General features: G+C 45.4%; 1 long non-coding RNA gene across 1 annotated transcript; it reads right to left on the reverse strand.

Annotated features, from left to right (window-relative positions):
• Positions 1 to 381: 381 nt before the first annotated feature.
• Positions 382 to 8,799, reverse strand: LOC102553465 (uncharacterized). Its single transcript, XR_355594.4, has 2 exons — positions 8,418 to 8,799; positions 382 to 6,999 (listed from the first exon to the last, which is right to left on the reverse strand). It is a non-coding gene; the product is annotated as an uncharacterized LOC102553465 (long non-coding RNA).
• Between the last annotated feature and the right edge of the window lie 449 nt (positions 8,800 to 9,248).

Below are 9,248 nucleotides of genomic sequence, written 5' to 3' on the forward strand. Positions count from 1 at the left end.
ACACAACGGAGGGAGGCTATTCCAGAAGGCACCCAGACGCAGCGAGCATCGCACACGCATATCTGCCTGCTAGCGTTTCGTCAGTGCTCATTACCGTAGCATCCCTCAGCCACTCCCACTACTGCAGTACTGGGAAGCTGAGTCTAAATTTTTTAAAGAAAAGTATCAGTTGCTAATAAATTATAACCATGAGGAAAACAATTGTACTGTTGTTTGAATGCAGATTACACATGGTTTAATTTCTGGAAAGTCGAATCTTCTGTTTAGAAGTCCATCCCCAAAACTTTATGAGCAGGAATATAATCATGGAAATTGAATCCACTTGGCAAAAGTACGAGCAAAATTTGATAATATAGTGGCAGAACATTAATGCACAATATAAGTACCAAGACCAAATAATATTATACCTATTTAAGGAATGAAATACAAAAATAAACATTTATAGCTGATACAATAAAGGAAGTCAGTCCCGGTAAGATGGGTGTGGCTAAGGCTTGTGTTTACTCATGAGAGGGAAAGAGAACACTTCTTGTTAGATTTCTAGGTTCCTTGAATGCAAATACTTCTGTATGTAAACAGGGAATTATTTTCTTGGAAAGACACAGCAGGAGAAGAATTATAAACAGTGCTGGTAGACTATTTATGTACACAATCAATAATAAAGAGAATTGAGGGGCTGGGCCTGTCGCTGCGCTTCAAATATCCATGGAAAGCAAGGCAGGTGAGAAGGAAGACCTTCAGAAATGATTGAAGGACATTTTGTTTTCCTTGACTGTGGGTCTTTTCATCTTGGCAGTGGATATGAACAGCACGCATTAAAATGTCTATACCACTCGAGATCTATATACCTGTGCCCCTGCTTCACTGAGGCATTAACTAAGTACATACATAGATATGTACATATACATTTACCAGTCATAAATATACAATATACACATATATGTTCTATATATACGTATATGTTATATATGTGCATATACATTCACACTCAATTAGCAAGAATGAATCTGAAAATTGTCAAGTGCGTGATGGGAAAGTCAAAGCTATACCATTAGGACAATAAAAACTAAATTAGAGATTCTGTGCAGACTTTATAGAACACTTTGGTATATTAATAAAGACATAGATTATAAAATCCAAGCCAAGGGTGAGCATTCAGAAACATCCACTTAAATGTATTGGCTCGGGACTAATTTGGCAGGCTATTTAGGTAAGATTAATGCCATCCAGACCTAAAACAGTTGAAGAGCCGAGCCTCGGCTTGCCGCCGTGAGATGCATTGGAAGAAGTCGGGAATCTGCAGATGTTCCTTGTGATGAGTGAAAGTTGGGGTGCAAGTTGGGGGATTGCCTCCTGCTGGAATCTGGAGTTTGCTGGCATCTGGGCTCTCAAAACCCCCATCCTCAGGAAAGCAAGCTGCCTAGCTGCACAGTGAGCTGGCCAACCAGGAGGGCCCCTGGAGCAGCTCTGTTCCGAAGCCTGCGGTCGCTGTTTTGTTGTTGTTGTTGTTGTTGTTTTGTTCATTCCAGATCTTCAGCAAAAGATCTCCATCCCCACAGCCCCTACTTAGGTCCAAATTCAAAGTAAGGCATGTGGCTTGTCTACAGAAGTGACTCTGTAGCCGAACAGAATGAAAGTAGTGAGGTTTGAGAGCAGCTGGCAGAGGTAACAGCCGCCATGCCCTAGATGGAAGCTGTTGGAGAAGAAACCTAGACCTGTAGCAGACATGGCACGAAGGTACAACTAGCCTTACTTGCGTCAGTCCACGAGGTCTGGGCGCTGCTTGCTGTGTAGCATTCCTCAGCCCATTCACTCCTACAGCAGGGCTTCCCACTGTGTGCAGTTCTGATGGCACTGGGACAGCCATGCACACTGCAGACACACAAAATAATTTAGCAAGGTTGACCCTGGCATGCCCTTTGGATACAACAGGTAACGTATTCTCAGTAATTGCTATGTACCAAGTCTAATTCTAAGTTCTTTGCGATGATCAATTGACTTAATCATGAAGCCAGCCTTGCTCATTTACACATTAGGAAACTGAGGTCCCAGGAGGTTACACTAGTTAATCAAGGTCAAAATAACTGTCAGAGTCTGGACTCTAGAGCCCCAACTCTTAAATAAAATAAGGGAGAATCTGGGTATTATCTTTAGTCCCCAAGGGCTTACCACCACAGTGTGTTCTAAATTTTATTACCAAAACAAAAAAACATTCTGAGGGAGGGAGGGAGGCAGAGAAGGAGAAAGGGGAGAGAGAGAGAGAGAGAGAGAGAGAGAGAGAGAGAGAGAGAGAGAGAGAGATCCCAGAGTTGTGTGCTTCTCCCTGAAGTGAGCACAGACAGGCTGTCAATGTGCAGACTGGCAGGAAAGCCAGCTGCCCACCTCAGCAGAGGCCCAAGGGTGTGTGTCTGAGAGAATGACAGGTAAACTGTCATTCCTGTAAGAGGAGAGATAGGCTTCTGTCTTAGTCTATATTCTTTTTTTGTAAAGGATGCCATAGATTAAGTAAATTAGAAACTTAATTTTTTTTTAGTTGGTGATACTTAGAAGCCAAGCACATGGCACAATTCCTGTGCTGTCTTTGCATGATGGAGGAGCAGAAGGGCAAGCAGGGGCCTGAAGGAGAGGATTCGAGGGACAGGACTCTTTCATGAAGACCTATCACAGAAACTAGTCTCTGCTGATAGGCTATTAATGTCCTAATCCACTCATGAATGCCGTGCTTCATGTGCTGACCCCTCAAAAGCTCCAGAGCTTCCCACAGAGGCCGTGACAGTTACACCGTGAGCTGCAGAGGAACCACAGATAGAAACCAAGCAGTGAGCTACCTTTTCAGAAGCAGAGGTCTGACAGTGGCTGTTTGAAGAGGGAGTGGCCTTCCCAAGCCAACCTAAAGCTCTGGCTAAATCTGAAGGCCTAAGTTGCCAAGGCCAGGGGATGATAAAGTTAGAGTGACCAGCTTGTCCTGTTTTGCCCAAAACTTTCCACTTCTCAGTTCTGAAAGCCTCCAGTCCTGGGAAGTTTCTCTATCCTAAGAAAATGGGGGCAGTTGGCACTGTGATCAAAGCAGAAGTCACGGGAAACTCTCTCACCCCTGCTCCTAAGACCACAGGCCACATTTCTCCCATCCCCACAACAGCCAGAAGGTCCCCAAACCCTCGCTGTCAACCATAGACTGGTCCTCACTATTCTTAGTCCAAGAACAGTGAGGCCTTGTATCGAATCCTCAGATCTCATCTGTATGTCCATCATCTCCCTAGAGGACAAATTTGGTGGCTGGAATCACGCCCAGCCTTGGGCAAAATGTCCAGGCCTTTTTTCATCTTCTTCGAGATGACAATATTCTTTCTTCATTCTAGACCCACCCAGTAAGGGTTTAGAGATTCGGGGAGGTGGTCAAAATGGCTTTCTCTGTGAAAAATGGCATAGACTTAAGTCTTCCTGTTAATAGACAGGTAGCAAAGTATCATACATGACTCAGATTGGGAGGAGGAGTTGCTGTGACACCTCTGAGATATTCTCTGTCACTGGCTGAGTCTTCAGAGGCATCCTAGGTCCTAGCATGGCTGCAGGCTTTCACTACATGTGGTCCAGACCTATCTAATGATATAAGCAAATAAACTATGAATGTTAAGAGAAAACAAATCACCAGTCCATCAAAATACTTGGGGCAAATTAGTTCAGCAGACTAGACCAGAGATCTACTCCATGACTCACCCACACCCAGAGTAAATAAGGGAAGATTAAGTACAACTTGATTGAATCACACTGAAGCTTGGCATAGCGCAACAAACAGATCAGCTTGAAATCTCACATTAGGAACACATAATCTCATAAAATTTATGACTGTTATTGCTCACCACATATGTTTCTGGGTTACTGTGTGCCGAGCTTTCGACAGACTGCATTGCTGGGGTCTTGAGGGGCCTGCCTGCTGATCCACAATGTATTTCAAGAAGGAAGACACGTTCCTGTTTGACACTTTTTGGCATGATCTGTAGCATGGCCTGCCCACTGCAAGAAAGGGGGCTGTCAGGGACCTTTTGGCAACAAGCAAGGAGGTCTGTGCCATACCTCAAGTGGGCCTCACTGCAAGTCCTAGGAGAGGCGCTGATAGAGAGACTGGCCGGCAAATCTCCTTGTCTCTAGCCTTCATTTCCTAACCTTTGAAACGCATTGGTTAAATGAGAGGCTTTCCTTAGAGTCTAAGGTCTTTGCAGTCCCTGCATTATAGGAGTTCATGGAAGAGCATTGTGGAACAGTGTATTCAGACAGCACTGACCCATTGCTTCAAACCTGAAGAATCCAGAGTAAGAAGTGGCCAAAACAACACTCATGAGAGTGAATTGGGATGTGGGAGATGGGGTATGGCTTATGAAAGGGCATATGGGTTCTAGAATAGAATATTCTAGAATATCTGGAATATCTTTGAATATCTGGAAGGGAGAGAGGGGTGGCTGGGTGGTGACATAGGGGTTTCCTCAGTTTTGTTCAGACAGCTGAAGCTGAATAGGACAGATTTTCAAATGTGTCACCACTAGGACTCTGCTCCCATTAATCAAGGTTTTCTTTCCCTCTGAGCCCAAAGGCAATCTCATGATTCCTCTCAACATTAATGCTACTCTCCTGCTTCAACACTGAGACTTTTGGTGGTGATGAGGGGCAGGCAATAATTCCCCCACATTCCAATCTGTGTGCTCTGAAGGTCCCTCCAGGTCCCTTGTCAATGACTCCAGGTCTGACTGCAGGAACTTACAATGCAGACTCACTAGAAAACCACAGTGGTGGGAACAGGAGTTAAAGCCAGGCTGAGAAACCTTCCTGCAGGAGACAGTCCATAATAAGAAGAGGCCAGGATCCGAATGCCTAATCCTGAGGAGCCTTTGTCCTGGGGGCCTTCTTGCAGGAGATGGTCTCTGACAGAAGACAGTAAAATCTGTCAGTCCTCGACTCACTTGCTGAACCAAGGAGTCAAACAAGAGATCCCCTGCCCTCAAGTCCATGCCATGACCATCTCCACTAAGCAGTGTCTTATATGCAGTCTCCACCAACAGCCTGACCTTCTGACTCTCTTCCAGGACTTTCCTGTTCTATTTCCAGCACTGCTGGCTCTATTCAGAAAGTTTTGAACAAGAGGGAAACATTTTCCTTTCTGACTTGTTCATTTTCATTATGATTTTCACAGCCAATTCTGGTAAATCTGCTATAATAAAAGTCTCCATTCATTATCCATGTTTTTTCCCAAATGATCTTAGCTTGATTTGAAGTCTAGTTCTGTTAATATTTTGTCTTAAAAAAAATAGTAGCGCTCCCCCACCCCGTTTGTAGCTCAGATATCAGCAGAGGACCGCCCTACCCCTAAGCATCTGTGCGATGTCTGATGGCAGATTGTATCTTCCAAAAATGGCCACAACAATATTTCCAACCGCACATGCTCATTCTAGAGCACTGCGACTCTTCCATCAGGAGGGGGCGGGGTCTTCTCCTCCTGAACCTAGGTAGGCCTTCTGACTGCTTTGACTAACAGGATTCACTAGAGATGACTCAACGGGATTTCCAAGAGGCTGGGTCAGGAAGGCAGTACAACCTTCACCTGGCGGCCTCCCTCAAGACACATACCATAAACAGTCACATCAGCAGGCAGCCTCTCTGAAGATGTTCTGCTGCATGTATCATAAAAAGAGGCCATGTAGAGACTGGAGGTTTTGTTTGTTCGTTTGTTCGTTTTTGAGGAGCCCAGCTATGCCAGCTTAGATGTGTGGATCAGAGAGACTATGGCAAGGCCAAAGCTACGGATGCCATCTGTCAGTGTTGTCTCAACCCCTCCATGACATTTTTGCTGATTCCTGGAGGAAGAGGGTGGATGCTTTGCTTTCGAGTTGTGTTCTCACATACTACCTCTGCCCTGACTCACATTAATTCTTCCAAGACATTGGAGCCAGGGTTTGGGGTCCCACAAACATCTAGGAGCAAGCATTTGTGTGAGAAGTGATGGGCTGCATGCAAAGTATGATTGGGTTGCTGACCACAAGGGACCACTGTGCTCTCTTTCTCTCACCTCTGCAGATTCACATCCTCTTCTCAAGTTGCTCTGGGAACCAAAACTCTTTACTTTCTATTATGAAAAGAACTTATCTCCCTCTATATGCTTAATCTGAAACTCCCGTACTTAACCACATCAAGAATCCAGTCTTTGCTGGAATGCCTTGAGGTTGTAGGTGGGCAACCTGGTCTGTATGCATGTGTTGTAAAATAAATTCAGGAATACAGGAGAGAACCACGAAGTCAAGTTTGCCCAAGGTTAGCTACTATGAACATAGCCCAATTGATACCCCAGAATTTTGCATAGAATGAGATCACACTATATTTGCTGTTCAAGCCTCTCCCTGCATGAGGGAAGCTTTGTATTTGCACAGTAGTTGTACAAACATAGCATCATCTAAGCCCACCACACCCATGAGGAGTCCATGACTATTCCTTTACTTAAGGGATATCGGTGAGAAGAAAAGTGTAGATCTGAACCTAGGACCACCCAACTCTTGTATCTGAATCATTTGGACATAGCCTTCATCCAAACTGGTATATCTCTGGAGAAAGTTCTCTGGGACCTGCATTTCCGGCCCAGACGGCTCCTCATTCATCTCCTTTAGAAAGCTGAAGAGATTTGGGTTTTCTGGAGTCCATTGAGTAGTTTGTCTGAGGTGGGTTCAGTGAGGAAGACAAAGTTCTGAGTTCCTGGAGGAGAGAGAAGAGTCAAGGAGGCCTCTCTGCCTATCTGCAGCACAAGAGAGTTTTGCTTTCCAGCTCCCCTGGCTGTAGCTGGCTTCTGGCAGGTTCATCATGCGCCATCTCCCTCCTGGACAATATTTATCCCAAGTCTGCATGGAGGGCTGCATCTGTTCAAGGCCATCTGGGAAAGGAGGATGTGCTTGGGAGCGATCTGTTCTCTGAACCCTGGAGGGTTCATCAGGTTCAACCCAGGTGGCACATTGCTTTTTCCTAGGAGAGAACATGGAGGCAGTCCTTTGGAACATTCACTGATGAGCAATTTTCTAAGCAGAATCCTGGGAGATCAGCCTCTGCTCTGGCCTCTTCCAGAAGCTGAGGTAGAAGACCCACCACTGGATGACACCAGGGAGGCGCTGACCTTTCTTTTGATGACTTCCCTGGGCCTTGAGCTAATTGTGAAAGAGACTTCACAACTGAGTTATCAATCTGTCGCTCAGCTGTTCCATAGCTGCTTGTTCTTGGAAGAGGCCAAGAGCAGCCAAATCCTCCCTTACCATAAACCATGCTAACTACTGCTCCCTTCACAACTGCCCTTCATCTCAAAGGCACAAGCAAAGTCCAGGATAGGAGGGAAGGAGTGACTCCGAGTGCCCAGAATCTAGTCCTGCCCTGACACACAGTACTTACCTAGCAACCCTGGATGTCATGTTTGCTATCTTAGCCTGAGGTGCCCTAGGATCTTAGAGGAAGCAGACCTTGAGATTAGAGGCTAGCACTAAGAGGAAGTGCTATCAGGGGAACATGTGTGGCAGAAGATAGAGAAGCCAGGGAAGGGGCATGTCAAAAGGGACTAGTACTATTGGGAAATGTCGGCAAAAATCTGGAGTCAGCCACCTCTCCTCTTTGGAAATAACGATCCTATTCACAGCTGCTGTTTGGTTGGGGCCTCTACTCCTAGTCGGGGAGCCATAGCCATGTCTCTCTGGCCTGCTTCATGCTACAAACAGAACAGAGTTTTGTAGACAGAGTGCTGTCTGTCCATCCTGGACCTTGCTTACATGTAGGTAATTAGATGATAAGAGCCAGGGGATATATCAGGCTACTCACTGGATCAGCTACAAACACCTCTGAAGGGATGGGAAAGGCTCCTTTCATCCAGAGCAGCTGTGTGGATAGAGTATGTTCTCTTTCTTTTTTTATCAGCAGTCAGTGAACTTGACTGACCAGAGAGACCGCACCTTCAGCTACTTAGGAAGCAGCTCAGTTCTGTGCACAGGCACAGTTGAGGGGTCAAATGAGTTCTTGGGCAAGGGTTAGAGACTGAACTCAGGAGCTCCTCTTTTTAATATTCCTTTCAATGTATTCTTTTGCTGATCATAGTCACCTCAAGCTATGTCCTCTTGCTACAATGACCTTGGGTTTCCTCCCTGTGGTATTGCTACTATCCTACCAGCAAAGCAGTTCAGGCCATCCTCCTTGCTGTCTCTTTGGAACTTGGCTGTAGGTCCTCACTTTGCTCAGACAATAGGCTGAGTATAAGAGCCACACAAAACTAAAACTTAGCAATCAGACCACATAAAAGCTACAGTCAAGTCAAGGGCAAGTCCTGAATCCAGACACTGGTCCATTGTCCACCATTTTTTAATAACCTCAATTTCCAGTTTGAAAGGGAAAAATGGAGTCCTTACTGCTATGTGGCCTTTCACTGCCTCTGGAGTGCAGCCTTTCAGTGTAATCCAGGGTGTCAGCCACCAGAAGTTCCTTTTCTTCTTGAAAAGGCCATGATCCTCATAACCGTATTCTACCGTCTGCTCAGCCAAGGCTTCCACAGAATCCACTGCTGATGGTCCCATGGAGAACAGTAGTATTTCTGCATGGGGAAACGCCATACAAAAATGTTCACATACAGTCCTTAGAGCTCCGTGGTAAAAGCCTGTGCTAAATGGGGGTGGATGACTCTACCACTATGTGGAATTTATCTTGATTTGAAAGATTCCTTTAGGTATGACTTAAAAGATAGATATCCCATTGCCTAGTAACACTGGCTGGGGAATACAGACATAGCACCTGATGTATAAGAGGGTGACTAGGTTCAGTGGCACAGTCTCAAGGAAACCTTTCTTTCTGGCATCGTCCCATTGTCTGCTGCTCCTGTTCCAAAATAACCTCTGAGTAGCCGAGGGCAGATGCTCGCCCTCGAACCCTGCTGTGCCTGATGCACGCCCTTTGAATGAATATTTATTTCTGTATCTGCCCATGCAAGTTAATGTTTCCCATGATACCTGGCCTTCAGGTATAAAGGACACAGACTTACTCCATTACTCTTAGGTGATAGAAATACACTCCAAGCCAACCCTCAATCCTCCCCTTTTTAAAACACTTTTTATTGATTCTTCGTATTTCACCTCATGTGATTCAATCCCGCTCATTTCCCTGCCCCCCCACCACATTCACCCCCACCCTTACAATCTTCCCTGCAAAGGAAAACAAAATAATAAAAACAAAACAAAAACTTCACC

This window comes from Rattus norvegicus, chromosome 7 (assembly GCF_036323735.1).
Source record: "Rattus norvegicus strain BN/NHsdMcwi chromosome 7, GRCr8, whole genome shotgun sequence".
Taxonomy (NCBI): domain Eukaryota; kingdom Metazoa; phylum Chordata; class Mammalia; order Rodentia; family Muridae; genus Rattus; species Rattus norvegicus.